Here is a 19,994-nt window from a genome sequence, read left to right as displayed (position 1 = left end):
ATCTTTTTTGTCATATTCTTTAAAATTTATAAAATATTATAACAATTAAAATGAGTATTATAAAAGTTATTTGATATAAAATAACAATCAATTTAACAGTCTTATATAGATGCTCATCTAGAGCAATAGTGAAAACACATTTTTCTCAATATAAATTTTAAATAACTCCAAACATATTAACTGTATACTTCAAAATAATACATCACTACTAGTATTTTCTTAAATGAACATGAATATATGAAGTCTTTTTGTTTGTTTTATATTTAGTAGAGTTTAAAATCTTGGCTCTTACTGTGGTACAAGCCCAAAATAAGAACAATTTTTAGACATTGGAGTTCATTGTAATAAGGCTGTACTTCAGTGACCCTCACATCACCAAAGGATTTTACCTCCATTGAAGCTAAGCTGAGAGTTGATAGTTCTGCTGCACCAAGAAATGAATTGATTAGGCTTGATTTTTGGAAACAGATTTCCTGTTATGGTCAAAGCTATTTGACTTGAGTGAGTGACTTCATTCTCAGCCCACAGAGAACAGGTTACATTCATTTAAGAAATGGTGTGTGTATTAAGATGGTCTATCCATAAAGTCATTCACCGACTGGTTCAATGAACAATGGTTCTGCTTGGAGGGTGGCACAGACATTAGGTGAGGGTAAGAATTTGGTTCATTAGCTGTGATAATTTGGAAAAGCATTCATCTCAGAGAAAGAGTAATTTATAAAGTCCTCTTCTTCAAAGTTGATACAAGAGTTACAAACGTCAAGCAAAGCATTCTGTCTCACTGTTGTTCTCTTAAAAGCAGCCTCCCTAGATAATCATCTATGTTTCTTTTGGGTATATAAATACTTTTGAAATATATAAGCTGTCCTGGAAACCATAGTTTAGTGTAAAGACATAAAGTACACAATGCTACTAATAGAGAGGCTGAGATAGGAGAAGCAAGATTTCAAGATCCTTATGTTGTACACAGCAAGACACTGTCACAAACAAGCTGACAGTGTATATAGATTGTACAATATTGGACCTATTCCTCCAATTACCAAATTAGAGAGACTATTGGATGACAATCAACAAATTTCTAATTCCTCATATTTTGGGATTTCAATTGCTTAGGAAATGTTGCTAATAGTAATTTTCATATTAAGATATTAAGAAAAAGTAATTGGCACTTCCTGTTTTTTGGTTGTAAGAGATGCAATTAGATTTGTGTGGATTTGTTGAAAGATTACTTTCTTGCTTCTTCTAGGGTGTAGTTTTGCTCCTTATGTTGATATTTTCCATCTATTATCCTTTGTAGAGCTCGATTTGTGGAAAGATATTGTGTAAATTTTATTTTGTCATGGAATATCTTGTTTTCTCCATCTATGGTAATTGAGAGTTTTGCTGGGTATAGTAGCCTGGGCTGGCATTTGTGTTCTTATAGGGCCTGTATGACATCTGCCCAGGATCTTCTAGCTTTCATAGTCTCTGGTGAGAAGTCTGATGTAATTCTGATAGGCCTGCCTTAATGTTGCCTTTATGTTAGTTGCCTTTCTTCCCTTACTGCTTTTAAAATTCTTTCTTTGTTTAGTGCATTTGGTGTTTTGATTATTATGTGATGGGAGGAATTTCTTTTCTGGTCCAGTTTATTTGGAGTTCTGTAGGCTTCTTGTATGTTCATGGGCATCTCTTTCTTAAGGTTAGGGAAGTTTTCTTCTATAATTGTGTTGAAGATATTTACTGGCCCATTACATTAGGAGTCTTCACTCTCTTCTATACCTATTATCCTTAGGTTTGGTCTTCTCATTGTGTCCTGGATTTCCTGGATGTTTTGGGTTAGGAGCTTTTTGTCTTTTGCATTTTCTTTGACTGTTGTGTCAATGTTTTCTATGGTGTCTTCTGCCCCTGAGTTTCTCTCTTCCATCTCTTGTATTCTGTTGGTGATGCTTGCATCTATGACTCCTGATTTCTTTCCTAGGTTTTGTATCTCCAGGGTTGTTTCTTTGATTTCTTTATTGTTTCTTGTTCCATTTTTAGATTCTGGATGGTTTTGCTCATTTCCTTCACCTGTTTGATTGTGTTTTCTTGTAGTTCTTTAAGGGATTTTTGTGTTTCCTCTTTAAGAGCTTCTAGCTGTTTACCTGTGTTCTCCTGTATTTCTTTGAGGGTGCTATTTATGTCTTTCTTAAGGTCCTGTATCATCAGCATGAGAAGTGATTTTAGATCTAAATCTTGCGTTTCCGGTGTGATGGTGTGTCCAGGACTTGCTATGGTGGGAGAATTGGGTTCTGAGGATGCCAAGTAACCTTGGTTTGTGTTGTTTATTTTCTTACACTTGCCTCCTGCCATCTGGTTATCTCTAGTGCTACCTGCCCTTGCTAAATCTGACTGGAGTCAGTCCTTCCTGTGATCCTGGTTGTGTCAGATCTCAGAGTCAAGCTGTCTCTGTGATCCCGTGATTCTGAGATCTTGTGACCCTGGGCTTGTTAGAGCACCTGGGAGTGCAGCAGCTTCCTCTGGGTGTTGTGGGACTGGCTGTGGTGCCTGAACTCAAGGTCTGGTCAGGGCACCAGCCCAGAGAGACTGGAGGGAACCTGAGTCACTCTGCTGGCCGAGTTCCTGTGTGCCTGGTCCTGCTGGTCCCAGTTACTCCCAGTGTTGGGACAGATGTTGGGTCTTCCTCACCTCTGATCCTGAGAGTGTCGGAGCACCTGGGAGTGGAGCTTCCTCTGGGTGTTGTGGGACTTTTCCTGTATTTCTTTAAGAGATTTATGTGTTTCTTCTTTAAGGGCTTCTACTTGTTTACCTGTGTTCTCCTGTATTTCTTTAAGGGAGTTATTTATGTCCTTCTTAAAGTCCTCTATCATTTTCATGAGACAGGATCTTAGATCTGAATCTTGCTTTTCAGGTGTGTTGGGGTATCCAGGGCTTGGTGTCATGGGGGACCTGGGTTCTGATGTTGTCAAGTAGCATTGGTTTCTGTTGCTTATGGTCTTGGGCTTGCCTCTTGGCATCTGGTTATCTCTAGTGCTAACTGATCTTGCTGTCTCTGACTGGAGCCTGTCCCTTCTGTGAGCCTGGTTGTGTCAGAACTCCTAGGAGTCCAGCTGTCTCTGTCAGTTTGTTTTTTTTTTAATGTATAAGGTTGTACACACTATTGCTACACTGTTGTCTCATAATCAAAGCAGATACAGTATCATTTCAATTTTAAAAAATATTTAAATTTATGTATGTACGTAAGTACACTGTTACTGTCTTCAGACACACCAGGAGAGGGGTCATCAGATCCCATTATAGATGTTTGTGAACCATCTTGATCAGGTTCCCAGATCAGCAGTCCAAGTTCTGCGGTTGGCACTGTTTACTGGGAATTGAACTCAGGACCTCTGGAATGGCAGCCAGTGCTCTTAACTGCCAAGCCATCTCTCCAACCCTCACTTCAGCTTTTTATTACATTTATTAATTAAGAGTTGGGAACATAGTCCAGTGTTAGTATACTAATATATGAGAGGCTCTCAGTTCTGCTCCAACAACACAAAACAAAATAAAACTAACATATAAGGGGGAAAGGGAGAAATGGGGTGTCTCAGCAGCCTGGATAAAGTATTCAACTTAGCAGATGTAACTTGAGACATTACCATCAAGCTCTGATCTGTCAGAGAGCATAGAGTTTGTACTTGAATTCAGGTGGTGAGTCAGATCCAGGACACACACACTGAAGTTGGAATATAGAAGACCATGCCAGTGAACTTCACATTCAGTTCTGGGGTGGTGACCTTATACATAGCCAGGAGACACAGGGATGATATTTTAGACAGCCCCATAGCTATTGTGCCACAGTTTCCCAGAGGGGCTTTCTGGATGGTGGCGTATTATGTAGTGGCTTCCTTTAAGATTGAAACCTTCCATGTTGAAGGGAAGCTCACTAAAACACAAGATGTTAGAAATAAAACAACAGGAAATTCTAAGCAGAGGCGAAATGGTCTATCCTGCAAGGAAGTTACATTCAGAAGCTACAGTCTCTGAAACTGACCAGGTACACTATTTCCCCTCCTGTTCCCAAACATGTATAAACCAAAGGACACTCTGAGATAAGCTGAGCTTCCAGGGAGAAGCGTGACCAACTGTTGCCTAGGAGCAGCTCAGATTAACTGAGTTACCTGAAAAGGACATTTTCCAATCTGTTAAGCTACCTGCTGGTTGTGCACTATACTCCAGGATTACAACTTTCACAAACTGTTACTCATTCAAGCTGCCTGTGTCATTTCTGTTCCTGTGACTCCTCACCCATATTCCTATAATCCCAATAAAACTCATTGGTCACAAAGCTGGACTTTGGCAGTCTTTGTACTTTGGTCTGTTGTCAATTTCCTGTCTGGGATAAGTAGACATTTGGTCATTTGTCTCCCCCAACAATAGTGTCACTCAATGACAGCTTGGGCTGGGATAACCACTCATTTGATAACAACCAAGTTGTCACAGATGATCTTGGCAAGGGAGCTAAGCAGGTGCTGGTGCAGGAGACATTGTTGATACTCTGGAGTGGGTTGTCATAATTTTCATGGATCACACCCATCACAAACCTCGGGCCAACAGCAGAAGTGGCAGAGATGATGAGCCTTTAGGTTCTACCCTTCAACTAGGTCTTGGCCTTCTCTGCAATACTGAAAGCACTGGTAGTCCCCATGTATACTTGGTGCCAGCATCATCACATATGGTGTTGGTCGGATCTTACCCCTGGATGGTAGAGATGACCTTACTGTAAAGTTTCTCCTTCTTAGCTTTGTGCTGTGGAACTTGCCATGTTCCAAATCATACTGGAACATGTAGACTGTGTAGTTGAGGTCAAAAGTGTAGTCATTGATGACAACAGTATGCTCTTTCTAGAGCTGAGGCAGTCCTGGTGACTGGGTGTCTAATACAGCAATTCATTCACTTAAACCTTCACCACCATGTCTCAGGGATGAGGCTAGCTCTGCGCTGAAGTGAGTCTCTCTCTAGAATGGGAAAGATCAGAGAGCCTTAAAAGATTTAAGGTTGGAGAGATAGCCTAGCAGTTAAGAGCACTGGTTGCTTTTATAGATGATCTGGGTTCGGTTCTCCATTCACAATCATCTGTATCTCCAGTCTCAGTCGATGCAATGTCCTATAAATTCCATGGGTTCTAGGGACACATGTGATTTACATATACACATACTGATAAAATATTCATACATATCAAATAAGTAAATCTAAAAAAATTAAGCTAAAAACCCTATAAGGCAAATTAAACATCCCCCCAAAGTCCCAACTAACTAAATAAGGAATTTGTTTTTATTTTCATGTAAAAAATATGAAAACACTAAAATCTCTTATTTTCCATGTGATCTCATTTTAGATTCTATTAAGGTTCTTCAGCTGTAGGTAGATAGAAAATTAGTAATCAGGAGATGCACCATAACACTAAAACTGGAAAGGCAGAATAGAGTCCAAAAGCCATATGGAGCACCAGGTTGAAGGTCTGAATTGATTTTCAGCAGGCCTTTGGATATGGGTAGTTTTCAAGAGCTTTGAGCTTGAAATACTGTTTGGAATTTGGTGGCAGGATAGGGCATTGTGATGGTGACTCTTTGTTGTCAACTCGGGAGGATTTAGAATCAATGGGGAGATATACCTTCTGTTGTTCTCTGAGAAAGTTCCAGACTCTTGCTGCCATGGTACTCTTAAATCCTGAATCAAAATAAGTTCTATCTGATTCTGTCTGGTACTTTGTCACAAGAGAAAGGTAACAAATACAGATGGCATTCACTTCTTATTCAGCTGCTCAAAGTTCAGGCTGCCTTCCAAAATGGTAAGAATAATTTTTCTGTTTCCCTGTTATGTAGACAAAGTATTTAAAGTAGTTAAGGGAATGTGCACAGATATTTGACTTCCCTAAACTGACTCACTTTTAAAGATTATTATTATTACTATTACTACTACTACTATTATTACTATTATTATTATTATTATTATCATTATTATTATTATTATTATTATTTTGTTTTGTTTTTCAAGACAGAGTTTCTCTGTGTAGCACTGGCTGTCCTGGAACTCACTCTATAGACCAGGCTGGCCTCGAACTCAGAAATCCACCTGCCTCTGCCTCCCAAGTGCTGGGATTAAAGGCATGCGCCACCACCACCCCAATTATTTTTTTAAGTTAGCATAGAAGGTAATAGTTTTATGTTGTTTTGGATGTTCTTTTGAGCCATTATATGAGTGCTGGGAATTGAACCTGGGTCCTCTGGAAAAGCTGCCAATGCTAGTTAGGGGTTGGTTTGGTGCTGCTATGTATTCAAATGCTAAATACTGACCCCCTAGATCTGCTGCCCTAGATAAGCAGATTCTCAGTATATCAAATGATGATATGTAAACTTTTTTCATCTTATTTCTCTGACTGACTAAATAAATGTTGCTGACAGACAATTATTGGGGAGAATAGAGGTAGGAGGGATTTTTGGTTACTGGGTGGGGGGTTGTAGGTAGGGACCATGAAGAGAGAGGAGGAAGAAGGAAAAAGGAGATGAGAGAACAGGAGGTCCCCATTAAATTTGATGGACCAGGAGCATGAGTCTAAGTGAAATGCTGCCTCTTCACCCCTCCTAGGAGAGACAGCTGGAGTAGAAACAACCAACAGGACTTATACGGCAGGATTCAAAATGCAAATACTTGAGTAAGGAATCAGCAGTCTAGAATAGAAAAATAGAGTAGGGGTAATTTGCCTAGTACTTGTGCTAAAGCTGATTAAATAAATTATTAGGACATTGCCTCAATTAATTGGGAGTAGGGGTGGGTTGGCCAGGTTATATTAAGAACTATAGAGTTGATTAACTTTTAAAGCAACATAAAAAAGAAGAGTCATTTGCTCAAAGAGCAATGAATCTTCATTAACTGATCTGTGCACCTTGCACAGTCCATACATGTTAATGCAGGACTGAATATTTTTCTGTGAGAACTTTTATGTTTACAGAAAATCCAACCAAAAAAGAACCCTGACAAGAACCACCCTCAAAGATGCTAAAACGCTGAGGCATATTTTTCCAACATCCTTCCTGAACCTACCTCAGATTGCCTCAATGCTGTTTCCTCAAAAGAACTGCTCCCAGGACAACTTCAAACCAGCTAACTCAAACTGTCCAGCACCACAGACTGTTCCAGTCAGGAATTTATTTAACCTTGAATTTTTATAGCATTTGGAGACTGGACAACAAATGTAATAACTAGCTTTCTTAACCATTTTTCCAATCTTCTTGGACCCTCCAAAAGAAAAACTATGCCCCCCCCCCTCAAATCAATAGCAAACAATTTTAAGAGAAAGGCACCTCATTCTCAAAAGGCAAGGTAGATGGTTTTTGGTCATTCATATGGCTGACAACCAATTACTGGGGAGAATAGATGTTTAGGCAAGGGTTTCGGGCAATGGGCTGGGGTGCGGGGTGGCTGGTAGGGACCACAAGGAGAGAAGAGGAAGGAGGAGAGAAAGAAAAGAGATTGAGAGTACAGGAGGCTCTCATTAGACCTGGACTACGAGTATGTGGCTGGTGAAGTTTAAGTTAAAATAGCTCACAACCTGCCCAAACTAGGCTTACAGCTTCTAAGTAAAATACCAGGATTTTGTGTCTTTTATTCTGACTAGCTAGAATAATTCACTTACAAATGCTCTTAACCACTGAGCAATCTCTCCTATCCCATTGTGTTTTTTCATACACCTGTTACATTGCTCTCTTTTTGAGATAGGGCCTCACAATGTGGTTGGCTCAGAACTATGCAGACCAGACTATGCTGGTCTTGAATTTAGAGATGCACCTGAGATTAAAGGTGTACACTACCTCATCTGGTTTCTTGTACTTTTCATATAGAAGCCTGATCTTGCTCATGAAGACAGTGTTTCTAGTCTAATTCTGACTTTTTTCTTTCACTGAATACTCAATTCCCCAGTCACCCTTTTAGCTAGCACTGTCTGATCATGTGTGTTGTGTTTTTTTCCCTTGATTTTATGCCTTTTATTTTTATTAGATATTTTCTTTATTTACATATTTCTCCTTTCCCAGTTCCCCTCCAAAAAACAAAAACAAGAACAAACCCCTGTTGCCTCCCCCCTCTCCATGGTTGCCACCCCACCCTCTTCCAGGTGTGTTGCATTTCTAATCAGTGTGATGTAGGGAAGCGTTTGAGGAACTTTTACTTTCTTAATACCCAACAAAAAGCAGACTGATTCATCTTCCTCCTCTTTGTCTTGAATTCATATATACTTCTTTAAACTACAACATCTATCTTACAACCATGAGGTGACATGCATAGAAATAAGCCAATATACAAAATGAAAAGAAGAGAATAATCAGCAGACACATCATATACTAAAATAGGAAAGGCAGAACAGGACCTAGAGTCTATATGTTGTGAAGGACCAGTTTAGTTTGGAAGTCTTCTAGTCCTCAAGTGGTTTAAGCTGGCAACATATCCCTATCTGAGTTTTCTGTTAAATATGTTTCATCAGTGCAAGAGGAAAAATCAAATCAAATGCACAGATTTATTTCAAGACTTTGCTTGTATTATCGTTGCTGTGGTGCTTTGAATGAGAATGGCCCCTATAGGTTCATCTTTGAATACTTGGTCCCAGTTGGTGGAACTATTTGGTAAGAATTATGAGGTGTGCTTTTACTGGAGGAGGTGTGTTGGGGGGGGTAGCTTTGAGGTTTCAAAAGTCTTTGCCATTCTCATTGTCTTTCTTTGCCTCCTACTTTTGGATCAAGATTTAAGTTCTCAGTTCTTCCTGCCACTGAAACTAAGCCCAAACTAAATTTTTTCTTGTATAAGCTGCCTTGGTCACAGTGTCTTATTACAGCAATAGAAAAGTAACTAAGACAGTCACCAACATGCTATTGGCCATCCCAAGTTATATGGCTAAGTGGAGCATCCCATAGTGTGAGGAAATTACATTATTTAGAATTCTACTAAGAAACGATATTCCCCACCCTTCATTTAATACTTTTTGACAGGGTTTCACTAGGTTGCCCAGGTTGGTTTTAAACTCACTCATATAGTCCATACCATCTTGAGCTTTCTATCCTCCTGCCCCAGCCTCCTGAGTATCTCAGATTTACAGGTCTATACCACTAGATCAGTTTCATTTTATTTTCATAACTCATAGGGCATAAACACTGGACTGGACTGGGTACAATCATTCAGAACGGACAGTGGTCAAAAGTAACTTATGTGGCTGCACTGATGCTCCTTTAGCCTTGGGTGACCCTGTGATACCAGCATTGGTTTTTAGCTCCATCACCTGAGCTTTGGCTCCAACTTCTGTTAGGTAATTGTCTTTTTAATAAATGTTAGGTTAGATAACAAATGTTTGACTTAGTTGGAGAACCTTAAGCCTTAATAAGAAGTTATTGTTAGATTAGCCTAGTAGGTAGAGAAGTTTCACACTGTGAAAGAAAGCAAATTAGATTTAGAAGGAACAATCAGATACCCCAGTTTGACAAGCAGTGGGGAGGGGGTAGCTTGTGCTGTTTGCTTCACAGTACAGTTTATATGGAGTCCCTAGGAATAGCAAGTTGCCCGCACCATGTTCTATGTGTCTTAACATATCTCTTTGCTTCTTGGAATCTCCATGTTATTTTTCTTTTCATATTGGATTTGCAGATTAGTAGTTCTCTCAAAATGAAACCAAGTAACAAGAACATGGGAAAGTGGGTTGGTTCTGGGATAGGGGGTCTGTGAGAGTGATAGGGTAATTCCACCAGAAGAGAGGTAGCTTTTGGTCATTTTCCTGTACTATATGTCTTAGAATGGCTATCTTACAACCTAAAGAGTAGTATTTTAAAATTTAAAATGAGAATTTCAGCATCCTCCTCAGCTACACAGTGAATTTGCGGTCAACCTTGGCTGCACGTAAGACCCATGTTTAGGGTTTCTACTGCTGTGCTGAAAAACTGTAACCAAAAATAACTTGGGAAGGAAAGGGTTTATTTCATTCACTTTTATATAACATTTCATCATCGAAAACTAGGGCAGGAGCTGATACAGAGGCCATCAAGGAGTGCTGCTTACTGGCTTTCTCAGTCTGTTTTCTTACAGCACCCAAATCCATCTGCTGGCCTTCTAACAATGATCACTAATTAAGAAAATACCCTACAGGTTTGCTTACAGCTTGATATTAGTGAACCATTTTTTCAATTGAAGTTCCTTTTTCACAGATGACTCCAATTGTGTTGACAAAATCCAGCCAGACCAACCCATCTCAAAGAAACTAACAACAAAAGACTGACAAGCTGGTGAGATAATTCAGCAGATAGAAGTTCCTACCTGCAAACCTGATGACCAGAGTTTAATCTCTAGAACCCACACCCACAAATGGGAAAATAACATTTAAAAATATTACAGTCTGTAACGATTATTTTTTTTTTCCCAGATCAAGACAGGGTTTCTCTATGCAGCCCTGGCTGTCCTGGAACTCAATCTGTAGACCAGGATGTCCTGGAACTCATAGAGATCCACCTTGTCTCTGTCTCCCAAGTGGTAGGACTAAAAATATGTGCCAGAAGAATTATCAGGCTAGCTAGATTAGGGTAAAGTTAGGGTAAGCCAGAAGGCACACAGCTGAACCAGAGGCTTTCTCTCATTGTCCCTTCCCTTTCCTTCTCCAGAAAGGACAATGTTTTCAATGCATACATTCTACTTCTCTTATTATTAAGTGGGACTACTTGCTTCCCAAATGTTAGAGACTGACCTTAGGATGTTTGTTGTACATGCTAGGCAAATGCTTTAAGTGTTATGCTCCTAGTCCCTTCATATAGCTTCATAACTTATTTTTCCAGTTCATAGCACATCCTGGAGATCTTCACCAAGACAGATAAATTTACCTGAGGTTTAATTTAAAAACTTATAACCCCATTCACTTGGTATCATCCATTTTAATAATGGCATAAAATTTAACAACAGTATAAAGTATGTAAATTCATACTACTTCATATAATGACAGCCTGAATGATGAATTTGGTACATACTGTAAACAATCAGTTGCAAATTAATGACTATCCTCATCTTTATATGCATGTATAAGAACTTTTGTGAAAGGTTTTCAGAAATGGAGGCTCTTAGCCAGAGTGTAACCATAATGTTGGCAAATGCTGTCTCCCAAAACACTTTGTCACTTTAAATTTCATACATGGTTGAGTCCTGTTTCTTTAGACATTGTGGGAAATTTTTTTTAATAATTAAAAAAAAAAAAAAGAAAATTAGCTATCTTGGCCAGTGCCCTAAGCCGACCTTAGGCCCAAATTTTGCAGCCAGTCCCACAGCATCCAGAGGTGGCTCCCCTCCCAGGCACTCTGATAAGTCCAGGATCAGAGGTGAGGAGGCCACATTTGTCCCAACACTGGGAGCGGCTGGGACCTGTGGGACCCAGGCACACAGGAATTCAACCAGCCCAGTGGCTCGGGTTGCTTCCAGTCTGTCTGGGCCGGTGCCCTGAGCAGAACTTGGGCGCAAACTCTGCAGCCAGTCCCACAATACCCAGAGGAAGGTCCACTCCCAGGCACTCTAACAAGTCCAGGATCACAGGATCTCAGAATCATAGGATCACAGAGAGAGCTAGTCCCACAACAGAACTCTGAGGAGTTCTGACACAATCAGGATCACAGGAAGGACAGGCTCCTGTCACATTTAGCCAGGGCAGGTAGCACTAGAGATAACCAGATGGTGGGGAGGGGGGCAAGCATAAGAAAATAGACAACACAAACCAAGGTTACTTGGCATCATCAGAACCCAATTCTCCCATCATAGCAAGTCCTGGACACACCATCACACTGGAAACGCAAGATTCTGATCTGAAATCACTTCTCATGATGATGATACAGGACTTAAGGAAAGACATAAATACCTCCCTCAAAGAAATACAGGAGAACACAGGTAAACAGCTAGAAGCCCTTCAAGAGGAAACACAAAAATCCCTTAAAGAACTACAGGAAAACACAATCAAACAAGTGAAGGAAATGAACAAAACCATCCAGAATCTAAAAATGGAACTAGAAACAATAAAGAAATCAGAAAGAGAGACAACCCTGGAGATACAAAACCTAGGAAAGAAATCAGGAGTCATAGATGCAAGCATCACCAACAGAATACAAGAGATGGAAGAGAGAATCTCAGGGGCAGAAGACACCATAGAAAACATTGACACAACAGTCAAAGAAAATACAAAAAGCAAAAAGCTCCTAACCCAAAACATCCAGGAAATCCAGGACGCAATGAGAAGAAACCACCTAAGGATAATAGGTATAGAAGAGAGTGAAGACTCCCAAGGTAATGGGCCAGAAACACCATCCTCTCACTGAAGTGGTTGCAAAAAGTTTGTAGGACATTCCTGTATAGTATTTTCTTTAGAAATCTTCAGATGTTTTTTTCTTTCCAGCAAAGCCTAAATATTCTTTTTTCTAATTTTCTTGGCCTTCATAAACACTGTTGCAGGATACCAAATCCTCTCTACATAATCAACTCATTTGCAAAGTCCAGTTATTCCATTTTTTTCTGCCCATCACTATAACCTAAACTACCTTTTGTAGTTGGTTAGCATCATCACAAAGTTAAGGCAATGCTGAGTCACTGGTATTCACTCAGCCTTACTACTCCAATCTCAACTTTATATTTAAATAAGTTCACACAATATAGAAGTCCTTCGTTCTGCTCACTCTTTTAAATAAGTTTTAGCTCCAATTATATTTTCTAATAGATTGTACATGTCTATGTGGAGTACCCATTGCTCCACCCATTCTCGGTCTTGTGCTTTTTCTAGAGCGGGCTAAAATGTCCTTTTCTAAAAACCATTTTGTTTAAATATTTAACACCATTTCTTGCTTCTAAACACCTAACAACTTTCATTACAACTCTTGGATTTCTTTAGAAGCTCCATCTATATACTGATGGTCCCCAATGTAAATTCCTTTATTTTTCTATAAAAATGTTATCAATAATTAATATTAAAGGACATATAAAATAGTAACACAAAGTTCAAGATAAGTAGTTACCTCAAGTCTATAAATTGTTTACTGAAAAAAAGAAAAAAAAGGAAGCAAGTGTAAAGTTGATGTAGTTGGACAGCATTTTTACCATGACAGGTTAATAAACTGATGACTGCTAGTTTGTCACATTATAGAGCACTCTTGAGTTATTCATATTTTTCTTTTATTTGGACATGAGTGTATTTTTCTCTGGCTGTTCTTGGTTGTCAAGTTGACTGCATCTGGAATTAACTAAAAACTAAGGGTACACCTGTGACGGCTTGTTTCTTAATTCTTTTGACTTTTAATCCAGATCTTTTAAGATGGGAAGCTGCACTCTGCTTGTCCTCACTCAGTATATACTGAATTTCAGGTGTATAATAAAGTTCAGCTGAAGGCATCCCGGCTTATGGACTGAACTAGTAGATTCTTGAATTTTCCGTTTACACACACACACAAGTATATTAGAGTGGCTTACAGGCTATGGTCCAGCTAGTCCAACAATGGCTGTCTGCCTACAGAAAACCTAAGAATCTACTAGTTGTTTAGCCTACAAGCCTGAAGGAAACCGGAAAATGTGTGCTCTAATGCCAGTGAAGGAATATGTATATATTCTTTCTCTTCCTATATTCTGGATATCTATATACATATACACATATATATTCATTCTCAGTTCTCTATTCTATCAGTGAAAGAATGAATACATTCATCCATCATTCATTCATTCAACCTGTTCCTCTAGAGAACCATGTGTTACAAATTCTCAGTCTGAACTCTTCACTGTTGAACCTGTTTGCACGGGTCTGTGGGATTTTGCCATTCAGATGCATCTCATTAAAAGTAAATTTGAGGCCTGGCGGTGGTGGCGCACGCCTTTAATCCCAGCACTTGGGAGGCAGAGGCAGATGAATTTCTGAGTTCGAGGCTAGCCTGGTCTACAGAGTGAGTTCCAGGACAGCCAGGGCTACACAGAGAAACCCTGTCTTGAAAAACCAAAAAAATAAAAAAAAATAGTAAATATGAAATACCATTATTCACTCCATTGCCAGATAACTGAAATGGGGCTAGGGGGTGGGCTGTGTACTGTATAAGCAGCACATTTCTAATCCTCGGGGAGGAGAAAGAGTTGACTCTAAGATGGTCTGGCCATTGACAAGTGTTGCAAACTTCTTACACTTTGCTGAGAAAACATGGGGTGAGCTAGCTGCTCTCAAAAGTTAACAGGCTGGTGAGATGGCTCAGGTGGTAGGAGCACCGACTGCTCTTCCAAAGGTCCTGAATTCAAATCCCAGCAACCACATGGTGGCTCACAACCACCTGTAATGAGATCTGACGCCCTCCTCCGGTTAAGCAAATGGGCCGACCAGAGCGAGCGGAGGTCCTAAAAGTCAACCACCAGATGAAGGCTCACAACTATCTGTACAGCTACAGTGTGTACTCATATGCATAAAATAAATGTCTTTTAAAAAAAAAGTTAATAAACAACTTGAAACCTTGATTAAGTGCTAAGAACCGTCAACATATCTTGGAAAGCCCTTCAGAGAAACCTGGTCGCTTTTTCTTAACGTTGTCAAGGCATTAGGCACCGGTTTTGCTAGCCAAAGCCTCCAAGGTGCCCAAAGGAACCGCACTGACTTTTATCTGCCTCCTGGGGTGCTCTCCACGAGGAGCGCGGCCCGCCCCACCCCGCAGTGAATCCCAGCGGCCGGCCTAGCGCCTTCCTTCTTTTCCTTTCCGTGACGCCGACAAGAGTGTGGGACCCCGGGCCCAGTCCGGCACGGCACGCCAGGAGACGAGGGCGGTTAAGACCGTTACCAGCCCGAGTTTTAAACGAATTCAAACTTGGCTCGGGCGCCCGCCCAGCTCCTCCCCTCCCCCTCCCCCTCCCGAGAACGACTCGGCACCCATTCCCGCCAAGAGCTGGCCCGCCCCCTGGCCGGTTCCCGCCATCCCGACCTCCCCGCCTCCTGCCCTGAGCGGGCTTCGGGTCCCGCCAAGTGCCAGGTCTCCGCCCGCCTGTCCGGGGCTCTCCTGAGCGGCACCGCACGTTGGCAAATGAACAAAGACAGCGACGGTGGCGCTTCCACCCAGCCCGCCGCGTCCCTCGGAGAAAGCCGTCACCCGCGCACGCGCCGGCGCCCGCGAGCCTCGCGCTCCCCGGGCTGGGGCTCGCTCGGGAGGCTCCCAGCCCGTCGGGCCCTCTGATTGGACGGGCGCCCTCTCGCGTCCTCCAATCGGGGCGGCGCTTGATACGGCTGGGGGGGCCAAATAAAAGCGATGGCGATTGGGTTGCTGCGTTTGGCGCTCGGTCCGGTCGCGTCCGACACCCAGTGGGACATCGCAGGCAGTGGAGTCCCGGCGGCGGCGGCGGCGGTGGCGGCGGCGCGTTGGGGCGGCGCGCGGGAGAGGCGCGGGCTGGCGCGCAGGACGAAGGTAGAGCGCGCCGTCGGCCGCCGGTGGTCGGCAGTCAGGGGTCTGGAACGCGCCCCGGGGCGGCGGCGGTGGCGACCGCGGGACCTCCGCGCGGGTGCCCGGCCAGTCTCCGGCATCGCCCGAGCGGGTCCCACTCGAGCGCCGCTTTTGTCGCCGGGGAGGGAGGGCTAGGGGACAGCTTTCTGAGGGTCGTGAGATGCGATGCGGTCCACGCGGTCCCACGAGTGAACTGTGGATCCCGGTAGGGGCGGGCGGGCGGGCGGGGTCCGAGGGTGGGGGCTTCTGTCCCGGAGCCTGGTCCCGCCTGGCCGGGGCTGGGGGCGTTCCTGGGGCCGATCGGGGCCGGCGGCGCAGAGCCTCAAGTCTTCTTTGTGTGGATGGGAGGCGGGAGCGCCTGGGGAGGACGGGACTTACACACAAGTTGGTGGGACCGAGTCGAGAGTCTGCACTCAGACAAAGGACAGACTGTGTCTCGGGAGGGGAGGGGAGGGGAGAACGCGACACTTGGGGGCTCTCGCCGCGCGGGTCGGGGCGTGGGGAGGCGCGACGCGAGCGCGAGTGGGCAGGGCTCGTCCTGGCCTGGCCCTGCTCGGGGGGCGACCGGCTAACGCCCGGCCTTGCTGCTGCGGGACCGCGAGCACAATGTGGGAACTCCCTTAGCCCTGAGGCTGACATTTCCCCGAGAGCCGGGAGTATCCCACAGCCTCAGGCTGCCGGTGTCCTCGACTGGCTTTGTGCTAAGTTGGATGGAAGAGTCCAGCTGTGTTTCCTTCTCCCACTTCATTGTACAGCCCTCCCCCCACCCCCCCCTTGCACTCACCAGATCCTGTGCCGCAGGGTTACTTTTTGAAAATGGGAGAAATTGAGAAAGCACGGGCATTCGGGAAAACTTGGTGGATGTCTTGTGAGTTCTACTTTCTAAAGGATCAAAATCTGAAAAAAAAAAAAACAAACCTGTTTTGGCCAACTTGTGTGCTTCTGAGAATAGCGACAGGTGCTAACGAAATCAGCTGTCATTTACTCAGTGATTATTCCCCAAATCTCCAGGGGTTGGTTGTGGAAGAGATGATAGAACTAGATGATCGAAATAAAATATCCACGAGAAATATGGGTTGACGCTGTAGAATTGACAGTTTCTTTTTAGTGGGTCATGTTTCCCGTGAACAATAGCTTTGGTGAGTCAGAAAAGACGTTTGTTGCTTAAGAAATTCGAGTGTATTCTGGTCACAATTCAAAGAAACTTCCTTTGTTTATTAACTGGATTTGTAGAATCTAAATTCATCTGAAGTAGAAATTTGTCTTTGATATTTAAAATACGGTACAGCAATGCTACAACGCCGTTTCAGTTTCAGGAAAGTCGTTATCAGTTTAATTTTATGGGTTTTTAAAGACACATAAGACATTTGAAAAATACTGATGCTGTCACAGTTGAATGTAGTTTATATTTTTGGCAATTTTAAAATTTATTTTCTGTTACTTTTCACTAATGAATATTAGCAGTGAATTGATATTTAGAAATAAAAGTCTCATAATTTTACTTACAGGAATGTGGAAATATTTAGGTTATATTTAATTTCCTGTTCTTGTTTTCTCAAGTTGGAAACGGATTGGAGTCTGTTCTTAAACGAAAAGAATCTCGCCTTTTCTCTTTGGAGAGGTGTATTAGGGAATGAAACACTTAAGGAAATGCAAACTAAATTCTAATTTTGATGGGTCTTGAATATGTTTCTTTAAAAAAAAAACAAAAGGACAGACTAAGTACATCTGCTAATTTACGGTTTCATATGAAAGGAGACAAAGAAATGCAGTGTCAAATTTCTGTTGCTTCTGATTTGCAGGAACATCTTGGAATAGACATTCCAGGTGCTCCTCTAAATGTTGAGATTGTAACAAGGTTTCTGTTTACATTAAAATCCTATTGATAGCCTCATTCATTATGAGATGAGCTAGTTTATAGAATTTTGGTAGAAAATTGGTTTAGAATTTAAAATTTCAGTTTTGCCTGAATATGTGATTTTTTTTTCCTGTAGTTGACATTTGCTGTTTTGTACTTGCCACATATATTTCCTAAAATCTCTCTGAAGGATTGGTTGAAAATTTTGCCTTATATTTTGGTAGAAATGAGAAATGTTTGGGTAGTCTAAATAGGGATAGGACAAGCCACTTGTTGACTTGTGTAGTTAAAGTGTTCTTTTGGTACTGATTTTCTTTTGCATGGTTATGTGTGGTTATCTTTGTGTTGGCTATGTAAAGGTTTTAGTCAGATTTCACAATCACACCAAAATTCGTTTGCTTTAGGTCGTATGCTCAAGAAGTTTAAATTTATTTCATTACTAGCCTTTAAATAATAATGAAGAAAGTTGATTTGCTTTTTAAAAAAACCAACAAAGGAAAATTTCTCTGCTGATACAATGATTTATGGGCTAATTAGAAATGGTTTATAGATTAGCCTTGAAGTCTTTATGTCAGTGTAGATGGTGAATTTTTCTGTAAATTCTATAGTAGCTAAAGGTTGGTAAAATCCTTACGGTGGAGCATGGGTAGAAAGGAACAATGCATTACATTCAGAGAAAAGCCCATCAGATTAGGTGCTTTATTTTAGAGATGTTGTCCCAGAATTCTCAGACACTCACAGAGTTTTGTTCATGCTTTTATTATAGAATGTTCAAATTGTTCACTTGTTCATGCTTCACACTGTATAAATGCTGTGGGACAGAGATTTTGTCCTATTTTTGATGGTATGCCTAACACCTAGGTTGGTAGTTTCCAGAGAATAGAGATCTTAATAACCAAGTGATTTAAGGAAATTGGAAAGATACAGTGAAATAAATTGACAGAGAAATTTGGAAAACAGTGAGATATAAATAAAACTGCTTGCTATGAAACCCAAGTTTGATTCCAGGAACCCACGGTGGAAGAGAGAACTGACTCCCAAAAGCTATCTTAGGTTCATGTATGGGTTCACATATTCTTTCTCAGTAATTAAGAAATTGGCAAAGCAGACAGGCTAGGTCTTCCTTCCTCCCTCACTTGCTATGTAGCTCAGATTAGTCTTGAATTTACTATGTAGCCCAGACAGGCCTTAAATTTGAGACAGTCCTATCTCACTTGTCTTTTGAGTGCTAGGTTAGGCCACTATGCCTTACTTTCTTTTTTTGAGACCAGGTCTTGATTTGTAGCTGTGTCTGACCTGGATTTGAGGTCCTCCTGTTTAGCCTCTTGAGTGCTAGGTTTATAAATGTGTACCACCAGGATCTGCTTTTCTTGTTTTCTTTTTTGAAGTTGATCTTGCTGTGTTGTTCAGAACTGTCTCAAACTATTAGTTTTTCATGATATTCCTATCTTAGGCTATCCTAAGTAGATACCTTATCCTGAGTAGATAAGATGATAGGCATATGCCACTGTGTTTGGCTTGAAGGTTGCATGTCTTTAACTGAAGGATATCTTGTTGGAATTGATGAGTTTTTTACTGTAATAATTTCAGGTATGTTTTGAAGCTGAAATTGAAGGGAGCGGTGACTAATTATAAGTCACTTATTGGATTATTGTTCATCATCTTCTATGGTCCTGTACACTGCAGCTCTGTAACCTGCTCTTCATTCTTTCTTAATGGCAAAATTAGAGACAAATCTAGTAGTATCACAAAAGTTATAGACGTTAGAGCTGATACATTTTTTTCTATTACATTTTTTTTTTTTTATTAGGCTGTCAAGATAGCTCAGTGGGCAAAAGTGCTTGCCACCAAGTCTGATGACCTGAGTTTGATTCGCCCTGAACCTTCATGGTGGAGAGAACTGTTTGACTCTTGTAAGTTGTCCTTTGGTTTCCAGACCACCTCCCCCAGCCACTCCCCCACCTACCCTCTTCACGCCACCCCCCACACAGTAAAAACTTAAAAAAATATTTGCTTGCGTGCGTGTGTGTGTGTGTGTGTGTGTGTGTGTGTGTGTGTGTGTGTGTGTGTGTGTGTGTGTGTGTGTGTACAGGAAGCCAGAATTGGGTTTCTAATCCCTTGGAGCTGGAGTTACAGGGATTTCCAAGATACCTGGCTGCTATCTGGGTATTGATCAGAATGCAGGTTCTCATGATTGTATAGCAAGCACTCATAACTGATGAGCCATCTCTTCAGCCCATGAAGCTGATATACTTCTAAAATGGTCACATAGTTTTATACCTTGTGGATATACCTCTGTGACACAAAAGTATAGCAAAAATGGAGTGAGATAAGGAATTTCTGCACAATGAACTCGAGCACTGTATAATGAAGTTTTGGTCAGTGATACCATGCATATGAGCATACTACTATAAGATTATTGCTTAATGACATTGTTGCTATCTCAGTTTGTATACGTACACTCCAGGTATAATGCAATCCTGTTATTAAGCAGTTTATGACTATAATATTAAAGTACCTATTTGGTATATATTTTATAAAATTGTGGTGACATGTTACTTCATTTTTAATTCATTTATCAGCAGATGAAAAAACAAAATGTAGTGAAAGCATATGTATAGTAAGATATTTCTGATATAAAAGGAGTGAAATTCTGATACATG

At 41.4% G+C, this 19,994-nt stretch overlaps 1 protein-coding gene and 2 long non-coding RNA genes across 14 annotated transcripts in view; 2 read left to right on the top strand and 1 right to left on the bottom strand.

Annotated features, from left to right (window-relative positions):
- Positions 1-16,416, bottom strand: part of LOC116098841 — a 44,689-nt gene extending 28,273 nt beyond the window's left edge. Inside the window, exon 1 of the long non-coding RNA XR_004121968.1 lies at positions 16,392-16,416. This is a non-coding gene — a long non-coding RNA (uncharacterized LOC116098841). The remainder of the gene's footprint in view (positions 1-16,391) is intronic.
- On the top strand, positions 5,656-10,393 carry LOC116098840. Its single transcript, XR_004121967.1, has 2 exons — positions 5,656-5,809; positions 10,203-10,393. It is a non-coding gene; the product is annotated as an uncharacterized LOC116098840 (long non-coding RNA).
- Positions 15,267-19,994, top strand: part of Ezh2 (enhancer of zeste 2 polycomb repressive complex 2 subunit) — a 57,997-nt gene continuing 53,269 nt past the window's right edge. The window contains exons 1-2 of one of the 12 annotated variants that reach the window (XM_031381720.1): positions 15,269-15,437; positions 19,142-19,244. The gene's annotated coding sequence lies outside the window, so the exon portion shown is untranslated. Of the gene's footprint in view, positions 15,438-15,478; positions 15,679-15,986; positions 16,342-19,141; positions 19,245-19,994 lie in introns of those variants that run through there. The other 11 variants (XM_031381713.1, XM_031381725.1, XM_031381722.1 and 8 more) reach the window with 11 other exon arrangements.

Source organism: Mastomys coucha, unplaced genomic scaffold, assembly GCF_008632895.1.
Source record: "Mastomys coucha isolate ucsf_1 unplaced genomic scaffold, UCSF_Mcou_1 pScaffold20, whole genome shotgun sequence".
In the NCBI taxonomy this organism is placed as follows: domain Eukaryota; kingdom Metazoa; phylum Chordata; class Mammalia; order Rodentia; family Muridae; genus Mastomys; species Mastomys coucha.
This window is presented reverse-complemented; position numbering and strand designations above follow the sequence as displayed.